Genomic DNA, 25,917 nt, shown 5'->3' with positions numbered 1-25,917 from the left:
TACAATCTGGTCTCATCACTTCCACACTTTGTGATCTTGAGCAAGCCCTTCATCTCACAGAATCTCAGTTCCCAATCCCATTCGATTATTGTCAGAATTTAATGAGAAAATCAATTAAAACTCCTAGTACAAAGCCTAACACATAGTAGGCACTCCATATGTGGAATTATCACTGTTAGCTCAAAAAGTGAGGTATTTTCCAGAGACCCACAGGAGTTTCCAAATCCTCATGTCAAGAATATTCCCACAGACACCTGTTTTTCTCCACATTTTTCTATTAATACCTATCATTAAAATTTTATCTCTTATTGGATGATTGCATCTCATAATAAAATTAATCACTCTGATCAAAATGGTGAAAAGAAAGCAACGTTGAGTTAAAGAGATTTGACTGGTTATGCAGCATTCACTTACTTGGGCCCATAGACCTTGTGTTTGAAACACAAAGGCCCCAGCCAAATTCCAAATTATTTTACATTAATTACCTTTGGCTTGGAATAAATTATTAATAATCATGTCACTTAAATATGTGAGTCCTGTGAGTATAGTCTGATTGGGTACAGAAATGTATAAGACAACTTCAAACACTCTAACCTACAGCTACACTGGACAAAGACTCTGTCGTTTTAAACTCCTTTTAAATTCTGGACTCAGAATTTTATGGCTTACCCCTGAATACGTTTGAATATTTCTAAATCAAGCTGAATATTCCAAAATGTCATGGCAAAAAAATGCTATTCTTTTTTATTTGATATATGTATATATTGTAAAATTATTACCACAATCAAGTTAGTTAACATACCCATCACCTCACATAGTTAACTTTTGTGCGTGTGTTTGTGGTGAGAATATTTAAGATCTACTCTGTTAGCAAATTTCAAGTAGACAATACAGTGTTGTTTGCTACTGTACATTAGATCTCCAGAACAGAAATAAGCTATTCTGTTTATACATACATATGTATACATACACATGTATGTACATACGTATGTATACATACACATGTGTGTACATACATACACACATACACACACACATAAGGTATAGCTAGTTTGAGTGCTAGAATATTGTATTTCTCAGTAATTCTAAGGTAAGAAAATCAAAGCCCATGAGATCAAGGGAAACAGATTCTGAGGCTCAGTTCATACCATTGCTCATCAAATTTGACTTTGTCATTAGTTTTATCCATGACGCTTTACAATCCCATGAGATGTCCGTCTACTGACATATCCTGCCCCACCTTTTGATGACAAATTTTCTCTTTCTTGGACGCCTGTATGAATGGATGATACCAAAAACTGAATTGGGGGTAAGTGAGGTAGTATGAAGATAGACTTTAATAGTGTATCATAGAACATAACAGTAGTTTCATCTGCTTTGTTTAACCATTATTTAACCAATCACTCAACAATAATTTATAGATTATTTACTTTGGGTCAGACAGTGCTTGTTTCAGGTAGTAGAAAAAGGTTGTAGTATACAAAGGTTTTGGTCATGCACCTCTATCAGTAAAGATGATTTTTGCTTTCACCCCTAATATATGCTATTTATATATTATAAACAGTACTATAGTAGTATTTTATTAATATATATAATGTATATATATATTTCAATGTTTGCAAAAGTTGGCAATAAAAAGTAAGATAAAAATAGATGTTAATGTCAGTTTTTCTATTTCTTTTCACATCTGGCCCAGTAGGTCATCTTGGCCATCCACTGTGATGCTTACACTTTATTTTGAAGACCACTGGTCCAAAGAGTTTGGATGGTTCTTGACAGGTAATAAAGGTAGACTTTTGGACAATAGCCAGCTTTCCAAGGGAGGTTATGATCTCAAACAAGGAACAGTCTTGATCTGTGAAGTGTCTAAACCACATCTGGGTAAGCTTGAAGTCAAACCAGTTTTCCACCCCCAGACTCTTACCAAGTGTTTACACACTGGCTCCACATTGTGCTGAGTGTGAAAGATAGTGCAGTGAGGAGGGATTTGGCATAGACATAGATGTGAATACAGGGGTATTAAGGGGAGTTTGGAACTTAGAACTCAATTTCAAGCAAATAAATGGCCACTATTGTTCAATATTACAAAAGGTAGGAGTCATGCTACAAGAGTGTAAAAGGGCAGAATCCATCATAAATGTTAAAGTCTTTCATGTAATTCAGAGCAAGGAGGATTGGAAGCATGGGTAGGATGTTGAGAAAGGGCCATTGAAAGGGGAGAGTTCCCTGGTTGTCCTTGTAGTATGTGCAACAGGGTTGTGGCTTGCCTATTCGATCACTGCCGCTGCTCGAAGCCCTGATAGGAGGGGGAGCATGCAGGCGGGCAGGTGCAGGAACCAGGGCAAGCACTTTTGGGCTCTGGCCCCACAGCAGCATCTAGCGGTGGGTGTCTGCAACTCCGAAAGCTCAAGTGGGCACATGTTACAGTGTGCTCTTTTAGCCTTGCAATCGCAGATGGCTTAAGTGTTAACCAGCTCAATGGACCCTCTGCCTTTTCACAAGGGCAGAGGGCCAGTATGATAGCTTTCTGTATCCCAAGCTCCTACCCGGTGTCCAAGAAGAATCAGGTCACACAAGGACTTGAAGGATAAATGCAGGGTTTTAGTAAGTGGTGGAGGTGACTCTCAGCAGGACGAATGGGGAGCTAGAAGTGGGGTGGAGAGGAAAGATGATCTTCTTCTGGAGTTCTGGCTGTCCAGTGCCTGAACTCCTCTCTGACTGCCCCCAGCCTGACTCCTCTTGGTGTTCAGATGTTCCTTCTCTTGTCTCTTTCTCTGCTGTGCCATTCTGCCATTTGTCCCCTTGTCTGCTCATCTGCTCTTGTCTCCTTCTGGAGCCTGGGGTTCAGGGTTTATATGGGTACAGGATAGGGGGTGTGGCAGGTCAAAAGGCAACTTTCTGGGTGCTAAAACAGGAATGCCTATTCTCAGGGCCATGGTTATCCAGGCTTGAGGGTGGGGTCTTTGCCAGGCAACCACCTCTTCTATCAAGTATTTCCCTGTCTCCTGTCTGTATCACCATGGAGAAAAGCAGGTCTCAGATGAAATGTTTGGAGAGGAAGACAGGACTCCCCTCAATTCCACATGTTAAAGTATCAGGCACAAATGTGGCCACAAGAGGTTCCACATTTGAACTGGTTATAAGAGAAGAGATGTATGACAGATTCCCTTCTTCCTCTATCGAAGCTCTGCTCCCTGCACTTCACCATCCAAGTGTTTCATTAAGAGGCTGTAGCTATTTTCACCTTCAGCACAGAGAGGAGCTGATCTGTAAAGTTCCTGACAGTTTCTTAAGTCTTTCCTGGAGCAATATTTCTGTATTTGGGGTTGGGGATATGTCTGTAAATGACCAGATGATGTTTACTGGGGATAGGTGCCATGACATTTGGAAAAGAGGCAAGGATGGACATAGAGTTCTAAGGACTGATCAGCATCTTGCTCCCAGGAAGAAAAAAAATGAGAAACGTACCACTTTCATTTTGTTTGCCTTATTCTTTTGGTGCATGTTTTCTGTTTCTGATCTACATGTGGACCTCTGTTTCATTATCTATATGGCCCCTCCATTTTGATTGATTCAGAGGTCACTGCAGACTGCTTTACTCTATTCATCTCCCCAAATAGGATTCCTATGTCATTTACATTTTATCAAATCTTAAAACTAAAAATTGTCCAAAATGATGTTAATCTTTCATTGATATTTGAACTGCCAGATCATAATACCAGTTGGTAGAGTCACATTTAAGTTAAAAGAATAAAATATGTCATAAAATATCCCTGTGGTAATCCTGTTAGAAAAACTGAATCACCATAGCTAAATAGATTAATCATATTAAAACATAACCTTTATTTTACCTGCAAAAAAGAGGGACATAATTAGATATTACATATAATTAAACTATATAACAAATATCAAGGCATCAGTGGCCAAATGATATATTGAAAGACTATAGGAGAGAAAGTCAAGAGACCCAAGTTTCTTATCTTGTTCTTTATTAAGCTATAAAATATTTAGTCATTTATAATACAGTTTTCTTGCCTATAAAATTAGATACATGAACTAATATAGTTTTCTTGCCTATAAAATCAGATACATGAACTAGAGTGTGAGAAGCTTTTTCAAGCATTAGTATTCTATAATTCTATATTGTCATGGTATAGCTTATATAGTCTTGATATAAAATATTGTAATTCCCAATTTTCCAGGGGGAGAAAAAACAAATGAGCGGTGGCTCAGCTGAAAATTAGTATTCACAAAAGCAGAAATATCTGAAGGCAAGCTCCAATAGTTCCCCACCACCCCACCCCTGGAATAATAGCAGCTTTCTTTTCCTTGCATCTAGTCTGCTAAACCACCAATTCTATAGTAAGGGTAATTAGAAGGAGATATGTTTGCAAGAGAGTGCTGGGAAACATCCAGAAAATGTTTATTCCAAGGAAAAACAGAAACTTATGCAAATTAACAAGACTGTTGACTTTGAAAATAGCATATTATTAATTCAGAGAGTACGTACTTAGCTTATAATAACTTAATAGTTTCAGAAAAGGGAAGGATGTTGCTTGCTAAGATATATCATTATTTCGGGAGGTGTGTTTTCAGAAATGCTCACAAGAAGAACGAGTTGAAACGAGTTTACCCATTTGTTTCAGCCCAGAGAGCTGTTAGGATAAATTCAGAATTCAACAGGTTCTTACACGTTAGCTCAAAAACATTTGTTTTGGTAGGTTTGAAATAACTTTTAAAAAGCCACAGTTTGGGCACCTTATTTTTTTCTCTCCAGTTAAAGTCAATTGCAGAAGTTCTCTTTTACTTCTTTCTCTTGCCCTTTGATTTTTAGACTGTACTTAAATGGTTATTGGCTCTATGAAAAACCATTAAATTTTTGGCTTATTCTCAAACATATGAGCCCCAGGTTGGAAATAACTCCGTTGTTTCAGAAAAGTAGATGCTATTGTTTCTGAATGATCGTTTTTCACTAAGGAACAGACTATAAAGAATGATTGTCTTTCTTTTTCCACTGGTAAGTTATATGGAAATACAATTCTAAATTCAGCATTTTAAAAATATGATTTTCAAAGAATTACACATGACATTTTAAGGCCAGCAACAAGTTTAACCTTTAGAACAAATAAAACAACATGAACAATAAGCATGTAATTTCAGAATGGAACACATTGCTTTCTGGCAGCACTGCTAACAATTGGCTACTGTAGGTTGTGCAATCCTTCCAGTAATATGATTTCTATATATGTTGGGTCTGTTACAGTTAAAGGCTATAATCCAGGAATGTTAGACATTTCTGGTAATTTTTCACTATTATCCATCTTTTTTGGTAACAGAATAAACAATTAGTTTAAAAATGTGTATCAATGTTTTACAAATAATCTAGTATCCTGTACCAATTGATTAATATATTTGGAATGATTCAAAAAGAAATGGATAATTTCTTTAAAAAAGCAAGTTAAGAAAAGCAATTTCCTAAGTCATTAAAGAGGAACTAGGATGTGGCACAGGAAGGAGATTGTGAAATCCACAGGTTCACTTATTTTGGAAATTGTAGGCAGATTCCTTAGAGAATGTGTAGGTAGCACTTTAGAAGGCCGAGGCGGGCAGATTGCTTGAGCCCAGGAGTTCAAGACCAGCCTGGGCAAAATGGTGAAACTCCATCCCTACTAAAAATACAAAAAATTAGCTGGGCCTGGTGACATGCACCTGTAGTCACAGCTACTTGGGGTGGGGGTGGGTGGCGGTACTGAGGCGGGAAGATTGCTTGAGGCAGGGAGTTTGAGACTGCAGTGAGCTCTGATTGTGCCACCGCATTCCAACCTGGGTGATGAAGGGAGACCCTGTCTCAAAAAATAGACAAATAAATAAAATAAAAACTTCACTTTTGGTGAATTTGTTTTCACAATTTGAATACACAGGACCAAGGATAAAATATATTGACATTTTATATTGTAGTGAAAGAAACACCTGATCTGATCCAAGGCTGAAACAAATTTAAGGTATTACAATGTTCTTTATACATTACAAGTTAATAATACAAACATTAAATACTTATTATAGGCTATGAACTGTTTACATTATTTACATATTAGCATATTTAATACAATACACCCATAAGGCGAGTACTATTAGTACCATATGTTAAAGACACTGGACATGGAGCGGATGTGACTTGCCCAGGGTCACACAGTTGGACATGGTACTTTTGGATTTGAGCCCAGACAGGGCTGAGCTCAGGGTCCCAGTACTCAACACAGCCTCTCTTGAGTCATAGAACCTGAAAGGCAAATTAAAACTCATCAAGTCCAGCCATCTACTTTTATAGACGAAGAAACCAAGGCTCAGAGAGCTGAAAAAATGTCCATAAACCATAGCAAGTTAGCCTCAAGCCAGGAAGTAAATCTTGATTTCAAGGATCCCACTTGAGAACTCTCAACTTTGTTTATTTTCTTGGAAAAGCAAAGAACTTCATAAGGCCTTTAAACATTTATAATTAGATCGTTCCTTCTCTTCTTCTGTCTAAACAGTCAGTTGAAGAAAAACTAGCTGGAATTGTCATTGCCCACTTAGAGGAAGATGGGGTATGTGCCATTAGCCAACTGACCCAGGAAGCAGCTGAAGCTCAGCCAAAAACAAAACTCACACATTTCAAGCAAAGTTCTCCTTTCCTCTAAATTCATTTCCTTCTAGACTACATTTCCTGTAAGAAGTTTGCCTTCAACTATTTGTTTTGGAATAAACAGCACAACTTTGTTTTGTCCTTTCTCTATGTTGCTTTGGGAAAATCGAAAAGGACTAGATTGCTGGAATAGTGTCTTCCTCATGGTGCTGTCATAACCTTTTTTTTCTTGCTTGAGGAAATCACTTCCATCAGGAGAGGGCAAGGGTAGGAAGAAGAGGAAGTAAAACATCTTCTATTCTTTCATGAAAGCCTTGAAATAGAATGTTAAAACTACTGGGTAAGAGCAAAGTACTAGCATGCTTCATGCTTTTGGATTCTGTGATAAGAGTGAAGGGTGATGTTCATGTGCACAGTATACTCCCCTGAAATTCACAAGCATTCGATGGAAAATTGAAATATCATGAATAAATTGCAATCACAAGTATGAGAAGTTGTTTATTACAGGCTACAGCACAGATAAAATAAACTTTGATATTGTGTGTGCCCCATTTCTGTAGATGTAACCTTCTTGCTTTCCTCCCACTGAAGTGAACATATTGAAATGCAAATGCTTGAGAGCCATGTTATTATAGAATGACTATGCTGACATGCTGACCTCAAACTTCCAGCCTCCAGAGCTGACAGAAAGGAGTAGTTCTCATTTAAGCTACCCAGCCCTACAGTAATTTTTATAGCAGCCTGAACTAATACAGAGATACCAGCATTGAAGGAATTGTTAATGGACAAGGGGGTTAATTAAGAGCCTAGCCCTCTTGCCTCAAGGTGGAGAAGTATTAAAGGTCTGTCTAGTTGCAGAACTCAATTTAGAATCATCTGGAGTTTTATTGTGCAGCTCCACTTTTCTCTGCCCAATGGTATTCTCTTAACCTTCCTACAGGTATCTATTCTAAGGGTACTTCCCAGCAAACTTTATTGGGGTTCAGAACACAATACCCCAAAGTACAGCACTTGCCTGCTGAGTACTTTGGACTGAAGGAGCCTGTAAGGGCTTCAGAAACAAGAAGTTCTCCCTGACTTTCTCCTACTCTCCTTTCTCCTTTTCCCATTTCTCCCCCACAGCAGGTCATAGAAACCAGAACTCCTCTCCCTGCAAGTAAGCCATAAAACCTAGAAAGGACTCTAAGCCAAGAGATTGTTCTATCTGTGATTTGTCCAACAACCATGTTGTATATCACAGTGAGAATTCTAAAATAGATTCCTTCCCTTAGTTGTGTGACTCTATTACTCATTCATTACAGATTACGTCAAATCACAGTTTGTCATTTCCATACCCATGGATGTACTCAGTAGAATCATTTTCATGTTTGATATAGAGATACTATGAGTTGTATACAAAAAGCACCATGAATGGTCTTTCTGAGAAAATAGTTTAAAGGACCTCAGAGGCACCCACTTTGAAATAAATGCTGGGTAAGATTGGAATATTTTATGGAATAATGCCAGTCCTCATTTCATAGCTTTTTATTTAGATTGATAGAATGTGGCCAAAGTGGCCACCACCATGGGAGATTCATAAGCAAAGCATCTCTATAGCAGGTCTTACAAACTGGACACCATTATGCTCCACAAAGTCTCTTCTCAGTCCTTGACATGATAACACTTTTGAGATTGCAGTTTAAGTAGCTAATATCACACATATGCAAATCGTATTAGACATTTGGCATATTTGAGGGGAAATGAATACTTAAAATATTAATTTTAGCACAACTGTGGTCACTGGCAGATAATGTTCCCGAGGTTTTAGGTACCTGGAGTTCTCCTGGAATCTTCCTAACTAGCTTGTTTTTGCCACCTGTTTTCTACATCAAATTCGATGTTCTTGTGTAAAACACATGGGTTATTTCTGGTAGGAATAAAGCGACATACATATTTTACAAAAATACCATGTAAACTCTATATCTTACCGCCTATATTATCAATTACACTGTCGTCAAACACACCCACTTTACCAGAGAAAGAATTCACAGGGCAAAAAAGGGGAGATGGTCTTTTCAGTACAGAAAATCCGGAAATTTCAGTTAATTCAAAGCTTTACAAACACATTATTGGATTGTCAAATATTCTATATTTGGCTCTTGCTCTTGAAAATAAAGATTTCCTTTGAAATACTGTAGAAATGAGGATCCTGTCCAGCTTCAATTACCTTCAAGTTTTGTATTTCCAACTTGTAAATAATTTTTGGATGATATCTGCAGCCATTGGCTGGATGTGTCTCTTCATGAGTTCACATGAATAAGCCTAATAACAACTAGACGTTTAACTTCTGTATACATCAGTTTCCCTGATTGTAAAAGATTTCAGCTAATATTTGATATGTGTAATAATATATGTGAAAATGTTTTGGAAAGTGTATACAGTGGTCCACAAAAGTAAATGATTATATTCTGTGTTCAATTAAATTGTCGCTGATATTCTCAAAGTAAAGTATCAATGACGTGGTGCTCCTTGGGCTTATTTTAGTAAAGCTGAAGAGGATGGACTGAGGAAAAAAGATGTTTCTGTTTGCTTCTTAACAAAGTCATTAATGCATGACTGTAGCTTTTTAATGGATTTTGATCTTGAATTTGGGGTCCATTTTGTTACCTTTGCTTATTCTATGGCTGTAATAATTTATTGAGTTTTTTGGGGGTCCTACTACTTCATGTAGAAACAATTTTTTGGACACTAGTGAAAACAAAGACAAGAAAATGGAACCCTTTTTTTAATATATAAAACAAATGTCATTTGAGTTCAAAGTACTGTTGTGGATATGGGAAGAAGTCTTCAGATGAAAGCATTCGATCAGAAAGACATGTCCTATTTTTGTTCAAAGCACCTCAGGCGGTCTTACCTGTCAAAATGATAAACTTATTTATTGCCTTCTAAGGACACAAATTTGAGTAAGCTCAAATTGTTCCTTCAAGTACTCCTATTACAGTTGTAGTTTTGTTAGTAATATTAAATTCAGCCAGAAGCTTTTTTTTACCCCACAGGGGAATACATACTTATTTGAGCTTTTAAAAGTTACATTTTTTATTCTTGACTGAGGAACATGCTAAAAGGGTTAAATACTTTTTATTTCCAAAGTGCTACACAACTATTATCCTGGACTCATAATATCTATACAAACAGGCTTGCATTTCTTGTCAGCACCACCTTTAGGTCTCAAAGGACCAAAAGGGGTTAAGTGATTGTAAAGTGAGTTGCAGAGTCGCCTATCATCCTGCGTTTAACCCAGTGCTCCATGGTCGATTTTGCCTTTTTGCATGCAGACACACATGCTCATTTGCTTCAGAGACATTTCAGGGGCTTCACTTCTCCAGGCAGGCAGGCTCATGATCTGGTTCAAATGAACACATTGCTATTACTGGTTGGGAGAAGACTTGGCATTCCATTTACTCTGAAATCATTTGAAAAGTTAGCCATTCATATGTCAGGTGAGAAATTTTGCATAATTAATATATTTAAGAACCATTTAGAGAGGACTTTAAGCATAATTGTAAGAAGAGTCATTTTGTGAAATGAAAATTGTCACCAATCTGAGTAGCAATTATAAATCCTTAAAATATGTCCCAGGAACAATAGAGGGAAAGGAGGGTATGATGACCAATCTTCCAATGAGTCCCATGAAAAGACTGTGCTTTGATTTTTGTTTGGTTTGTTAGGGAATATAGCAAAGGATAAAAAACTATGGCCAGCATTTATTAAGCGCCTATACCATTTGGGGCATTTTACAAAGTCCTTTATGTAAGTTAATTATATAAATTATTCTTTATAACTTCTTGATATTTTGATTAGTTTTAAGATAGAGTGACTGACTTGGAGAGGTTATGCAACAGTGAGAATTGCTTTGCAATTCGACATACTTTGATTTGAATCCTATCTCTGGGCCCCCAATCTAGAGGCAACAATGCCTTTAGAATCAATAGGCAGAAAGGGCAAGGGAGAGAAAGAGAGCTAAATTCTGTTCAAGGTTGAAGAGTATAACAGGAATTTTCTAAATCTATCTAATGCAAGCCTATTGTACTAGTGCAAGCCTAGTTCCCAAACAAAATTGTAGGTGCCAGAAAACGTGTTAAAATTAAGCCAAGTTCAAAATCTAGCCCAAAGCTGGTAAGCTGGAGGATTTGATTTGTGATTGTGGCTGGGTAAGACTGGGCATGGCTGTCATCTCTACATTAGGTCTCTGATCCACTATGTATGTGTAAATTATATGATCTACTCTTGTACTGGGGATTACATGGTTCCCTGGACACACAGATAGGAGCAGAAAGGACAGGACAGGAGTTTTGTGTTTGAGCCTAGAAGGCATCCTTTATAGCCCTGTTTATCAGCATTTTAGATGGCACTCCTCAGCTCCTGACATTTGGACCAATGAAGATCATTGGGTTTCTTGTTCTGGATTCTACCCCGTAGAGCAATCTTTTTGTGGGGTTTGTTTCTTTCAATGTTTATTTCTCTCTTGCTACGTAAACCTGCCACAGAACTGAGCTTTGGCCTGTGCCACCATGACTGCTTTTAGTTCTCAGCTCCTAGAGTGATGTCTTTCCTCACTGGTTCTCTTGTATTGGCTGTGTTTGGACTCACCTCCATTCTGTGTTTTCCCTGACTTACGCTGTGTCACATCCACCTCTGCTTGGCTCCACTACCTTCCTCGGGAGTGGGTCTTTGTGTTTTGTTTTGTTTTCATGAGCAGCTCCTTGCTGCCCCCTCCTGGCTCACATTGTAATCAAGTCTTCGTTTTGCAAACCAAAGTTGAGAACCAAACTTTGCCATTAGATAAACTGAACTCTGTCTCAGTCTCATAGTTTTGCTACTTGGGGGAAAGAGAAGATAATTCTTCTCGCTCTCTTTCTGTCTCTCTCTCTCTATTATACACTTTCTTCTTAGACCCATAGCAATAAGAGCTTTTTCTTTGGCTTTTTTTTTTTTAAACATAAAATGTTATCTTTATTAATATAGTATACAAGCCTAATATTGAAAATTTGGAAAACACCGAAAGGCATAGAGAGAGCAAACATCATCTGTAATTCAGCTGTAATAGATACTCACCATGTACATGATGACCTTTCCTGTCTATTTTTTTTTTTTTCCCCAGAGTCTTCCTCTGTTGCCCAGGCTGGAGTGCACTGGTGCAATCTTGACTCACTGCAACCTCCACCTCCCGGATTCAAGCAATTCCCCTGCCTCGGCCTCCCAAGTAGCTGGAATTACAGGCACCTGCCACCATGCCTAGATAATTTTTTAGTTTTAGTAGAGATGGAGTTTCACCATGTTGGCCAGCATGATCTTGATCTCTTGACCTCGTGATCCACCTGCCCCAGACTCCCAAAGTGCTGCCATTACAGGCATGAGCCACTGCACCCGGTCCTGTATATGTTTTCTATGTGACTCTTTATGCTTGGTTTCATAGTCTGCTCTTCCTCTTAGCAATATGTCATTAGCTATTTCAGTCCTTTTAAGTACTCAGAGCCTTTTTTTGCAGGCATTCATACTCATCACTTTTTGGGGGGCTCAAATTACATTATATAATATTATATAAACTTTTTATTCAATTATTTAAGATTTAAGCTTCTGCTAGCTGGATTTTGGACATATGAACAGAATATTCTTCTGTATTCTCCCCATACTATGCAATATTGGGCTGTTATGCTGTGACGCTCAATAAATGTGGCTGACTGGCTGTTCCAAGTTCATGATGTGTTTTCCAAAATGGCAATAAAAATGGTAATGAAATGTTAAGTTATTCTCAGCTACTAAATTCCTAGTACCAGGGACATCATAAATTATCATTTTGATGATCAAAAAACTATTTAACCATAAATTTCAACTAAGTCACAATAACGTATGAATCTCTCTCCAGCCCCCTTTTCCCCATATGTTTCCAAAGTATATGCATCATGATTGAATTACCTCACAACTAATTAGAGCTTAAGAGAAAAATACAATATATGTGAAGGAAGTTTGGGGAAGTAACTAAATATAGAAGAATTATTCTAATATGAAGGGCATTTGGGGGAGCATTTACCCTCCGATACCCTTATTGCCAATAATTTGTCTGTCCATCTTGCTTGCTGTCTGGTCATAGTGAAGATAATTTATAGGTACACTTTTCTGTGAGCTAGAAAGCATTAAATAGGTTCAAAATCAATGCTGCATAACAAAGGGATGCTCAAAATTACCAGCCCTGATGTTATGTATATTTCTTGCTAATACTTCTAATTTATAGAAGCTGATGAGGTCCAATAATCCCTCAAAGCTTGAAGGAGAAGCTTTGGACAGTTCTGTTCTCAGCTAATGCAGGGCTCTGGCTTGATGTGGGAGGGGACTCTCCACTTTCTTCTCTTGGTTAAATACAAGAAAGAAAATGTTAGATCAACGATGACTGGACTGAAGAAAACACTGAATTTATGTTAACTTTTCTACATTTAAATACTTACATGAACGTGTTCACATTTAAAAAGCAGAGTACATAAACATGTTTTTTTCTAATCAGCAACCTTTATTTTTTAAAGCAGTTTTAGGTTTGCAGCAAAATTGAGTGGAAAGTACAGATTTCCCACATACTCCCTATCCCCACACACATAGAACCTCCCATTATCAATATTCTGCACCAAAAGTAGTACACTTAGTGCAATTCACGAACATACATTGGCACATCATCACCTGGAGTCAATAGTTTACATTAACGTTTGCTCTTGGTGTTGTACATTCTATGGGTTTTGATGAATATATAATGACATATATCCATCCTGTAATATCATACAGAATAGTTTCACTGCCCTAAAAACCCTCTGTGCACTGCCTATTTATCCCTCCCTCCCCCTAATCTCAGGCAACCATTAATCTTTTTACTGTTTCCACAGGCGTGCCTTTTCCAGGTGTCATATAGTGCAATCATACAATGCATAGTCTTTTTAGACTCACTTCTTTCACTTAGTTATATGCATTTAAGATTCTTCCATGTCTTTTCACGGCATGCTGACTCATTTCTTTTTATCACGGATTAATTTTCTATTGTCTGGATGCACCATGGCTTATTTATTCACTACTACTGAAGGACATCTTGGTTGCTTCCAAGTTTTGGCTATGATAAATAAAACATTTGGTATAAACATTTGTTTGCATGTTTTTGTATAGGCATAAGTTTTCAATTAATTTGGGTAAAAACCAAGGAGTACAATTGTTAGGTCACATGGTAAGAGTAGGTTTAGTTTTGTAAAAACTGCCAAAGTGTCTTCCAAAGTGGTTGTACCATTTTGCATTTCCACCAGAAATGAATGAGTATTCCTATTTCTCCACATCCTCAGCAGCATTTGGTGTTTTAGATCTTGGCCATTCTAATGTGTCGTGCTATCTCCTTGTGGTTTTAACTTAAAATTCCCCAGTGATATCTGACCTTGAACATCTTCTCATATGCTTACTGTCTATCTGTATATCTTTTTGGTGAGGTATCTGTTTAGGGTTTTGAGCCCATTTAAAAAATTGAGTTGTTCATTTTCTTATCGTTGAGTTTGTTTTCACATTTTCAGTTGTTTTTATATTTTGTACAACAGTCTTTAGTCAGATGTGTCTTTTGCAAATAATTTCTCCCGGTCTGTGGCTTGTCTTCTCGTTTTCTTGAAGAGCATGCTTTTAAAAGACAGTTTTCTTTTAACTTTATGCCCTACAGATGACCAAAGCAGAAAGTTCCTCTTAACATAGTTAGAAAATAACTGTTTAATCAGAGAAATTGAATAAATTACATGTGCCTAACTATTCCTGCTTCTAAATCAAGAAATTTAAAATGCACTATGGTCTATGGACACGTAGTATCTAGCTCTGCTTTCCTTAAATGTTAAGTGGCTATGACCTTACAAGAAAGAATACAGCAAAGAGACTTCTGTTTCTCTAACCTTATGCCTTATGCCTCTGAATGCACTGCTTTTCGGAACACTGTTTCCTGTTCAGGAATATTTCTGTCCAAGAAGACAAAGGGCTTTTTTTTCTTTATTTTTTTTTTTTAATCCTAAAGAGGACTACCATGACACAGCCTAAGAAACTGAGATTAAAGATGAAAAAATATGGTATTATATTTCCATTCTCTATCCAACATTCTCAAATATCTTACAAACGTTGGTAAAAATAATTTTGTGTGATATTCTCTATAGGGCAAAACATTAAAAAAGAAATGTTCACTCTGTTCATTCTCTCTACCATGTAAAATATTCTCAAAAAAGAAAGAGCTTCACAAATTTCTTTAAAAGTGCTGTTTGTGTTATTTTTCTTTTTCTCCTTTCCACATTTTCTTAAGTATTTTTTGAGTGTAGCTGAAAGTTATATTCAGTCTTTGAATTCCATGTAATTCTTTGTGTCTTCTCTGCCTGGTCATGATAGAGAATTGAGAGGATAATAAGATTCTAATTTTATAAAAGCTATATGTGAAAGTTAATTAGAGATATTGAGTGCAATGTGCTGTTATGTAATTTCCCCTTTCTACTGTATTTTGTATAGGTATACTCATAATTTCAGAAGTATTCAGACAATTTTAGATGAAATCAATCAGGTACTTAGGCAATCAGATCATTCCAGTAATAAGTACACACACACATGGGCACACATACAATATCCTTTTTGATTACTCAGTGCTATAGAAGTGTTTTATTATTATGCACATAGGCATAGTCTCTCTCTCTTCCCATCCCCTTTCTTCTCTTCTCCTGATATCCCTGTCCCTTGAAATGCAAAGGAAGAAACAGAACTCTATGATAAAAAATTTTAGAGAACTATGACCTCTCTTGGCAAACACAACTCTCCACAAGAGAGTTGTCTGTTTTTTCCATTTCATCTTTTTTTATGATAAACATAACAATCTTTACTCTCTCAGTAGAGAGAGATATTATAGGAGTGAATAAGCTCATAATGGAAGTGGACTTTGTGCTTCTCCTAAGGGAAAGATTAGATAGGTTCAGAACCCTGCATGATTACAATAATTTGAGAAGAGCTGTTCTTGTTAAGCTCTTTATTTAAGGACATGTTAGAACTAGAACTCCAAGCTCCTCAACCTGTCAATAATTAGATGTGCTAGAAAATTCCTCTATACTCCTAGTGCCTTCAATATGTTTAAATTGGGTGAAGTCACAGTTATTAACATGATAGGCAATGATATCATTGGCTCCTTAGGCTACCTTTCTCCCTAAACATGGCTGCACAGGAGAATGATTTTAGATAGCTGCATCAAATATTGCTGCATTTTGTGGATCTGGATAACATAGAAGCTTCCTCTTCCTCTTCTTTATTGAGCTTGGTGTCTCAGCCCTGAAATAAATTCTCAGAAATCATTAATAAAGTAATTAAAAAATGTTCTTGCCATTTCTGTGATCTCAGATTACAGCAGTTATAGTAATTGCTGTTAGTGATATGCACTCTACCCAGGGACTATTAAGGAGACTTTTATGGATCTCTCTCTCTCTTTTTTTTTTTTTTTTGCAATCTTTGCACCTAAAAGGCTGTAAAGGAAAGAGGGTGCTAAGGATGTTAAGCCTCAGCACTTGCTATCACCTTGCTTTTTATGGTGTTTATAAGAATGCTAGAAACTTTAGTCTTAGCTCATTTACACAGCTCCCTCCCAGGTCACTGATGTAATTGCCACCTATAGGCGGTTTGTGTGTTCTAATTAGGCTTCCCTTAAAATTTACTTAGAGAGCAAACCACTATTGCTACAGTGGGTAGCACAATTTTAAGGACTCATCATTTCCCTTCTGTGCTGGCTGCCAATAGGCCAGCTGAAAATTATCTTTTTGGGATATCCATAGCCATGATACCTGAGTCTCTTCAGGGCTCTTTTCCATAAAGCCCCTCTGTGGAAGTAGTATCTGGCTCTGGTCTTTCTGCTTCCTATTTGAATGAAGCCAAGACGCAGGATTATCTCTTGTGGAGAACTTTATGCATAAGTATCCAGTTTGGGCTCCCTAAAAAGCCTGAGGCTGGCTCTAAAAACAAGTTGGATTTTTTATTTTAATTTACTGTGTAGTTAGCCATTTTTTTACACTCTCTTGGTAGATGTACATTTTTTTTTCTCTTCTTTCCTTTTTTCCTTCCTTTCTTCTTCTAGTATATTTATTTATGTGTAGTTCTTTTCTGGCCAGGAGCCTAGCTTGGCTTATAGGCTGGAGTGCAGTGGCACGATCTCGGCTCACTGCAACTTCTGCCTCCCAGGTTTAAGTGATTCTCCTGCCTCAGCCTCTGGAACAGCTGGGAATACAGGCGCATGCCACCATTCCTGGCTAATTTTCGTAGTTTTAGTAGACACACGGTGCCATGTTGACCAGGCTGGTCTCGAACTCCTGACCTCAGGTAATCCACCTGCCTTGGACTCCCAAAGTGCTGGGATTACAGGCGTGAGCCACCACACCCAGTCATTTTTTAAGTCATGTACAGCCTCACTGTCTTCCTGTGAAGGTGGACACTGTTTCAGTGATGACAAAACCTTCTGTGGGTCCTTTAGATACCAACATAGAGAGATCACTGGAGTCTTCAGAAACCGGAGTCTGAGAGGACTACTATAAAAAAACAACAACAACCAAAAAAATCCAGGCTTACAATTAAGTTTTAGTTACCCAAAGAAAGACTGGGTTCTTTCTTCAGTAGATAGAAGCTTGGATTTTTGGAATTAGTGTCAAGGCCAGGGTAGGGATGGTATTTGTTGGGACACAAGGAGAAGGAAAGAGTAAATAGTCTTCTTTTCAAGTCAGTTTGTCATCTCTTTGCTTATAGAGAAGCAAATGGAAGAGACAGTTGAGAGACGATCTCTTTTAGTTTAGAAATCTACAAAGAAACAAGTTGAATTATTTTCATCTCATAGACATCTTTAGCAGTGCCTGAGTAGTATTAAAGAAAAGGGGAAAATGTCGTGTTTTTTCAATTGTTAAAGTTACCTAGAATTCCCTTTAGAATAAAATTTTTCCGTATATGAGAGAGGGTACAGTCTAGTGATTAAGAGCTTGGCTTAGAAGCTAGATTATGTAGATTCAAATTTTGCCTTTGTATTATGACCTTGGGCAAGCTTCTTTATCTGCAGCTCAATTTCCTAATATTATAATGGGGTTAAAAATACCATCCACCTCGTAAGGTTGTTATGTGAATTAAAAAAGCAAATATTTTTAAAACAACTAGAATGCTGCCTGCCATATACCAAGCACCTTAAAAATGTTTTCTTAGTAAATGAAATGTTCAACCCTTTCTAATAAGATGGAAATTTTCATCTTAGCAGGAAAAGGAGGAGTGGCAGTGAAAGTAGCTTATACAGCATTATGCCAATGTAAGATGACATTGCTTATGATTTACATTCCACGAAAAGAGTTTAGATACACATTTTGTGGGTGGTCTATAAATTTTATTGAATGATTAAGCACTCTGCTCAGTATTTGGTCCACATTGCTATTTTTCATATAGATTCTATTTTACTAAACCTTTTCATTAGATTTGAACAAATAATGGTCACAGTGGCTCCCAGGGTCTTTTACCATAGAGTCTTGCTATAGGAAGCACTTAGATAAAGGCATTAAATTATCATTTATTGATAAGACGCTAATCTTGGTGAATTAATTTTTTATTTATACATTAACCTTTAATAGTCATTTAACTTCAGAAATAGTACTAGGCCTATGGTCTTTCAATCTTCCAGTTAAGATAGTCTAAAATCAATCTTTTCATTTCCAGAAATAAATCCAGTGTGATCACATCATTTCCCTGATTAGAGCTATTTAGGATCTCTCCATCCGCACAAAATAAGGTAAAGTGTGTTACTTGGCACACAAGGCCTTTAATGATGAGGTCCTATCCTTTTTGGCCTAATCTTTTAGCATTTTTCCCCTGTCTCTTCACTTTAGTTCTAGAAATATCAAACTTACCAGGAGTTTATACTTTCATATTTGCATCTGACAAAAGCTGTTCTCAGTACCTGTAATATTTTTTCCAACTCCTCGCTCTCTACTTTCTACCTCTCCTCTTAGCCCATGTGTCACATTCTGACTCAGTCTTTACACTTTAGCTCTCTTTAACAAAACTCCTAGGGATACTTAAGCTCGTCATCCATGTTGCTGTTCTAATGAAAATAAGCTGACTGTCTACAGTGCCTACTATATATGAGGCTCTATTCCCATTGGTTTACATATATTAATTCATTTAATCTTAATAATAATCTGGTGAGGTTGATATTTACCGATTTCACAGACTAGGAAACTGAATCGCCATTTGGTTAAGTAAATTGCTCAAAGTCTTTCTGCTGGTTGGTTACAAAACCCAAATTTGAGGTGTACTGCACTACACTAAAATGGATACATTTTTATATGTTTCTACTTATTACATCTTTGTAAATCTGTGTGTGTGTGTATATATATATGAATACATATATATACACACATACATCCACTCTTTGTTCTAATAAACGCCTTCACAGCCTACCAACATTCTCAATATTGGAGATACTCAATGTTGGTAGGATAATTGTTCATTCATTAAAAATATTTAAAAATCAGTAAGTGCATTAAATCCTAAGAAATTCATGTGATTTCTCAAATCTCCATTTTTCTTTTTCATCTTCTATGATTTTAGATTAATAAAAAACATAGCAATCATCTTGCTCACTGTTTTCTTTTCCATATATGTGAACCTTTGCAGTTGAACAAGACATTATCAACCACTCCCTTCTTTAACCATCTTTTTATCCTGACCACAACAGTCTCAACCACTACTACCTTGAAGACATGACTAGCTCTGCTTTTTAAGCTTCTAGCCAAAGGGGGAAGAATTGAGATGAGAATGAAACCTAGGGCCGGGTGCGGTGTCTCACTCCTGTAATCCCAGCCCTTTGGGAGGCCGAGGCGGGTGGATTGCCTCAGCTCAGGAGTTCCAGACCAGCCTGGGCAACATGGTGAAACCCCGTCTCTACTAAAATAAAAAAAATTAGCCAGTGTGTGCCTGTAGTCCCAGCTACTCGGGAGGCCGAGACAGGAGAATTGCTTGAACCCGGGAGGCAGAGGTTGCAGTGAGCCGAGATCACGCCACTGCACTCCAGCCTGGGCAACAGATTGAGACTCTGTCTCAATAAAAAAATAAAATAAAAAAATAACAGAGAGAGAGAGAGAATGAAACTTAGAATTTTGCTACTCTCAAAAAAGTATTTCAGTGACATAGTACTGTGATGTTTTAATTTTGAAGTAACATTTTCCAGTAGAGAAAATCATGTATAAGATGACAGTAAATATCAGCACAATATAGGTGACTTGATTACTTTGCTCTATATCATTAATTCCCACATTTCTATACTGCATTTTCCTTTGTATCTGATTGATTTTCTTTCAGGTGTTAAATAGTGATATGGTTAGGCTCTGTGTCCCCACCCAAATCTCATTTTGGAATTATAATCCCCAGGTGCTGAGGGAGAGATCTGGTGGGAGGTGATTGGATCATGGGCACAGTTTCCCTGTGCTGTTTTTGTGATAGTGAGTTCTCATGAGAGCTGATGGTTTTATAAGCGTCTGGCATTTCCCCTGCTTGCACTTATTTATTTCTTGCTGCCTTGTGAAGAAGGTGTCTGCTTCCCCTTCCACCATGATTGTAAGTTTCCTGAGGCCTCCCCAGCCATGCAGAATTGTGAATTCCTCTTTTCTTTATAAATTGCCCAGTCTTGGGTAGTATCTTTATAGCAGTGTGAAAACAAACTAATACAAATAGTTTACTGCATGGTCCTTTGCATGGCAGTAGAAATGCCATAAGCCTTATCTTACCACATCATCTTTAATACTTTGTAACACTTTAGATAGGATCACATGGAAAACATGTACTTTTGTCACTATAAAAATATCAGTGGCCATCTCCATATTGTCAGAAAATTGAGTCAACTCACTTTAAATGTGAATCATACTGATTGGTTACTGACAAGAGACTATTTAAATTCATTTATTTACTGTATATTTTTTACAGTAAATAAATAACAACAGTTGTTTTGGCCCCAAGGAGATACAACTTTGGGGCAACTGGATGAACTGGACATGGCCAAATTTCAGTATGTTTCGAGTATTTCTACTCTCTCTGTGACAGACATTAAAAAAAAAAAAAAAAACTTGAGAATTTACTCTGAGAGTCTCAGTTTCTTTCTTTCTCTCTCTCTCTCTTTTTTTTTTTAGATGGAGTTTTGCTCTTGTCACCCAGGCTGGAGTGCAGTGGCACGATCTCGGCTCACTGCAACCTCCACCTCTTGGGTTCAAGCGATTCTTCTGCCTCAGCCTCCTGAGTAGCTGGGATTACAAGCACCTGCCACCACACCTGCCTAATTTTTTGTATTTTTAGTAGAGACAGGGTTTTATCATGTTGGGCAGGCTGGTCTCGAACTCCTGACCTCAAGCAATCTGCCTGGCTTGGCCTCCCAAAGTGCTGGGATTACAGGAATGAGCCACTGCACCCAGCTGAGAGTCTTGAGTTTCTTAAATGACAATGGGAGAATCTTTTTTTCTTACCGAACTTGACTGTATGTGCTACGTGTGTGGGTGCAGAATGTATTGCTAGAATGACCTTGTGTTTTTCCTCATCAGTCTGGACTTTGGTATCCATTCCCCCACCACCAATCTGCTTCTCTAGAAAGGCTTCCTATATAATTTCCTATTATATCAATGCAAATTTTCCCATTCTAAGTTCTGTTGATTCTCACAGATTTAGCTCTGAAGAAATAAAATTTCACATTTCTTATAAAACAGTATTTTCTGTCATATTTATTATTCTTTGCTCTCCCAAGAATAAAATATGGAAAACTGAGAATGTCTCTAATAGGCAAATGCAAATCTATAAAACAAGACTATGAGCTTGAAAAAATGCTACTTTTGCTTATAATTCCGTCAGCTGAATCAATCTGTAAATTTTACTTAAATGGCAACCAGTAGGAAACAGAATAAGGTAGCCAATATCCTATGAATACAAGCAAAGCAAATCATATTGTTCATTTTGTCACATTTTCTTCAGTGTGCTGCTTAGTGTGGTAGAATTCTTTTGGAAATTTTGAGTGTGATAAAATAAGTCTCATAATATCCGTTTCCAGCATGGTCAGAGTGAATTCCAATTGATAGGCTCAATATTCATCTGCATGTTGTAAACTAGGTTTCTGAACACTAACAAGGTCTCTCTGTTCCCTTCAAAACTTACTTCCCATCAAAACCCAAACAGTGTTAATTTGCTGTTTTGAACTTTTGTTTGTTCTTTTCTTAGGTCCCTACCTGTGTATTACAAACCTGCACCTAAGAAATACCCTGATTTGTTTTGTTTTGTTGATTTGTCTCTGAACACACCTGAGTGGGTTGCTTCTTTCTTTCTTCTCCTCTTCCAGCTGCAGCTCTCCCTTCCTGCCTTTGAGACCTAGATGAAATGTATGTCAAATGAGAGATTCATGAAGATCTTAGATGATTGTTGTCTATCTTACTAAAAAAAAAATCTTAAAATACATTTTCCTGCAGTTATATTAGCATTCATAAAAGCAATATCTTGTTTTCACATGTACGTACATACTGATGTTCAGATAGTGTTTGATGTTACCTTACATTTATTTTTATCTCTTAGGGTAATCACAGTATCCCTATATATTCCAAAGAACAAAGTGATTCCTGTAATTCTACAAACTTAAATGTTGTGACTTGCCTAGTCCCCTCTTAGTGCACATGTTGGGAGAGTAAGAGAGGAATAAAAATATCTTCAGCTGCTTCTTCCTTAATATTTTCATTTTTCTTATAGTAAGGTGATGATTTAAGCAAATAGTTGGCTTCCTAATGGAAGAGATTCTTATTAGGCATGATCTCTGATACCAAATATCCTTCTCCTTTCTGGTCAATGGGTAGGGCTCATAGAGAGAGCGACGTCTCAGGGCCATGAGACACACCAACTTAATTGGATATTTTTCAGCAACTTTGCCCAGGGTGGCCCTTGCCCTACACAGTCTAATCCTCTTTCCCTTGGGGCATAATTTGAATCAAAATTGCTTACATGTTGAAGACTCTAAGAAGTTATGTGAACACTTAATCTTTTTATAAATCAAAATGTGTGAAGTTTTTATTTGCATACTTCTAAAATCCAGAAATTATTTCCTGGTTTATGACAATTTTATATTAGATAGGTGGCCCTAGCTTGATATATTAAGTATGCTTAATTGATTTTCCTAAGGTCCTCAATGCAAATAAGAAAATCTAGAAGAGCTACAGAAACTTCCTATGGAACTACAAAACCATTATGATGATTCATCAACAGAAAATGTGGGCAAAAGTTCAGACAGATTATGTTGTTGGAATCTTGAATCCCAGGACTTGGGAAAGACCCCAAGATGTATTCATTGATTTTGATGACTGATTTAGAAATAAGGCTAAAGGATTTGTGAAGAAATGTCACAATGGCAGTGGAGAATGAGACCACTGGACTTGTTTGAAGAAAATTGTTAAACAGGCCCAGAAGCTCTACTAAGAGAGAAAGTCATTAATTAGATATACAGAGAAAGAAACAGTGCAAAGCACTTTATCAACAGTAACAGCATGAAGAATTAAGAGGATGCATATAGGAAAATCCTGTTTGAATGAAAAGGCAACATGGGGAACTCAAATGATTAACAAATTAAGGAGGTGATGAAAAAATCCCACAAACATTTAGCATTAAGAAAACCCTCTAAGAGAGGCAAGGCACTAAGGAAAAGTATGTTGGTAGACAGACAAGAAGGTATTCAGCCACGTGCTGTTTCTGGCCAGCACCTCCAACTAGAATGATCCCCGAATTATGTAATTATTATGTGTTTATGTAGCAATTGGACAAAATTTGAACTTTACAAAAATCAGTAGAATCAGACAAAAGATGAGCTGCTAAGCTCAGGTCAGTATGAAGATGAAGACAAGATTTTGAACTTAGTATTACTATTCTGGAATGAGGAAGAATTAAGCATTTGTATTATTTAAGGAGCACATTGAACTCTATTCACTATGAGGAGAGCAGATAGCATCTCCAATGATGCAGCCCAATACTACATGTTCTCTTAGTAACTGAGAGGAGTTTAATTTCTCCAGTGCCCAGGTAAACTATATTTTTAACTATTTGATCTAGTCTTTAAGTTATAGTCACAATTTTCTGATGCACTCTCTGGACTCAAAAGTGGTCTGGGATGGCAAGGATTTCAAAGACCTTGCTCAGCAGGCAGCAGTAGATCTAGGGTGGGGACTATGCCAAGCATGGGCAAATGTGACTTTCTGTGTTCAGTTTTAAGTTCCTGTAGACAGAGGCAGCCATGAAGGATTCACAGTCACTTTCTGGGGTGAAAGTTGTGCCATGCAAGTGGAATTGAACTTTCTTAATTCCAGATAACTTTGTTTACCCATCCTGCGATAACGTAATCTTAGGTACTTCCTTGCTAACCTTGTTATCAGGGTTGCTCATTCGAGCAGTTATTTCTTATTTGTTCATTCATTCAAGAAATATGCTTGGAGTACTTTGACCCATTCAGGTTAATCCACGTTAATAAATTATTTGCCTAGAGTGTGTCTTGTTACCACAAATAAACTATTTGGGGGCACAGATAAACTTATAATTTTTTTTATATTCCCTCACTTTCCCAAATCAGTTCCTTACATGTAGTAAGGAATTAATGCCTACCTAATTAATTTAGTTTAATTGAAATCACATTAAGAAGATGTATGGCTTTCAACTGGATAAATGCAGGTATTAGAATGACTCATTTCTACAATAACTTGTCGAAGACTAGGATTCTGAATAAATGAGACCAGGGATATGAAAGATTTAATTCCAAAGGAAGGAACAGAGAGACATCAACAGTTTTTACATCAATATTATGCTTGCAAGAAATGGTTTATTTTGAGAAGCAGAGCTTGGCTACAAAGGGAAGCTTAGAAGGCTTTCTTGGGTGTTCTTAAAACAATAATCCAGGGAAGAAGCTAAAGCTGACTAATAAAGAACTCAGTTAAGTGTCAGGTTTCAGGAACCTGAGTTCACTCATAGGGCAGTTGTAAAACTGTGATAACCTTCCTAGGTTGGCTCTTTCAGTACACTGCCCATGTTTAATTACATGTGGCAAATTTTACCCAAATACAGTTGTATGTTTCCCAGATGACCTGGGATCTGAGTACTTTACAGTTAGGTTAAAGAAGTAGTAGTGCTATATTAGGCTCAGAGAAGATAGGACGGTGGTAAAAATTGTTGGAAAAGCAGAATTGACTGACTTTCCTGAGGGCCAGCCCTGCCTTTGTGCATCTGAGCCTGGTTTTAGAAACACTATAAACACTTCATTTGTGGTATCATCTCTCAGAGGTGTGTGTTCTCCACTACATGACTTGAGTTCCTGCCAATAAGGAGATAAGGTCCTTTCTACCGTTATGACACATTTGTAACACTCGGATGAAATTGAAGGCTTTGAAACAGGGAATCCCCACGTCAACCTGCCACCTCCCACAACATTTCTTTATCTTTTTGTATGAATTTGACTTTAGTTATAGAAAGCCGCTCTTGCTGGTGTTTCTGGATGAAGGAACCATAGAAAAGGAAGTTTCTTCAGTTGCTTTAGTGTCCAGCCTTCTTATTTATCAAGACCTAGTTATCCACTTGCCTCCTCAGTGTGTGAATTTCCTCTCTCCTCCCTGAAACTCCCAAAGAACCTTTTCACTATGATCTGCATCTGTTAGCAGCTCTTTTTAGAGAAATGTTGGCATGGCTTTTCCCCTCTTAAAGGATAAACTCTTTCACCTCCAACAGATATTTGCTAGGCATCAACAAGTGATTATCATTTTTTTCTTACCCATATAATGTTCTGATTCATGACACAGGACATTTTCTTCATAATCCCTTTTTTAGAATTTAATTTTTTTTAGTATTTACATTTTAAAATACATTCAACTAGATGAAATCAGGTTAAAATTAAAGATCTAGGGCTAAAGAAAAACAATTATAAGCTTTTAAAAGGTCATCCAAAAAGAGGTACAGTGAAGACAAACCATTTAGTCTTGGTGTTGGCAAGGAAGTATATGGATTGATTCTGTGCATAATTTCAAATTTTATGAATAGGTTGTATAACTTGTATTCTAAAACTGTTTGTCTGGAATTTGGAAAGTGTTCTTTCCTAGAGACAGTGTATTGATTGGGAGTTAGGGTGTCAGGCTAACTAACAAAAGCTTACTCAATTCGTGAAGTAGAACTGCAGTGTGTGCTGTCAGACCACCTGGGAATAGGAGTCAAGCAGCCTT

Source organism: Chlorocebus sabaeus, chromosome 10, assembly GCF_047675955.1.
Source record: "Chlorocebus sabaeus isolate Y175 chromosome 10, mChlSab1.0.hap1, whole genome shotgun sequence".
Lineage (NCBI taxonomy): Eukaryota > Metazoa > Chordata > Mammalia > Primates > Cercopithecidae > Chlorocebus > Chlorocebus sabaeus.
Note: the sequence above shows the minus strand (reverse complement) of the source record.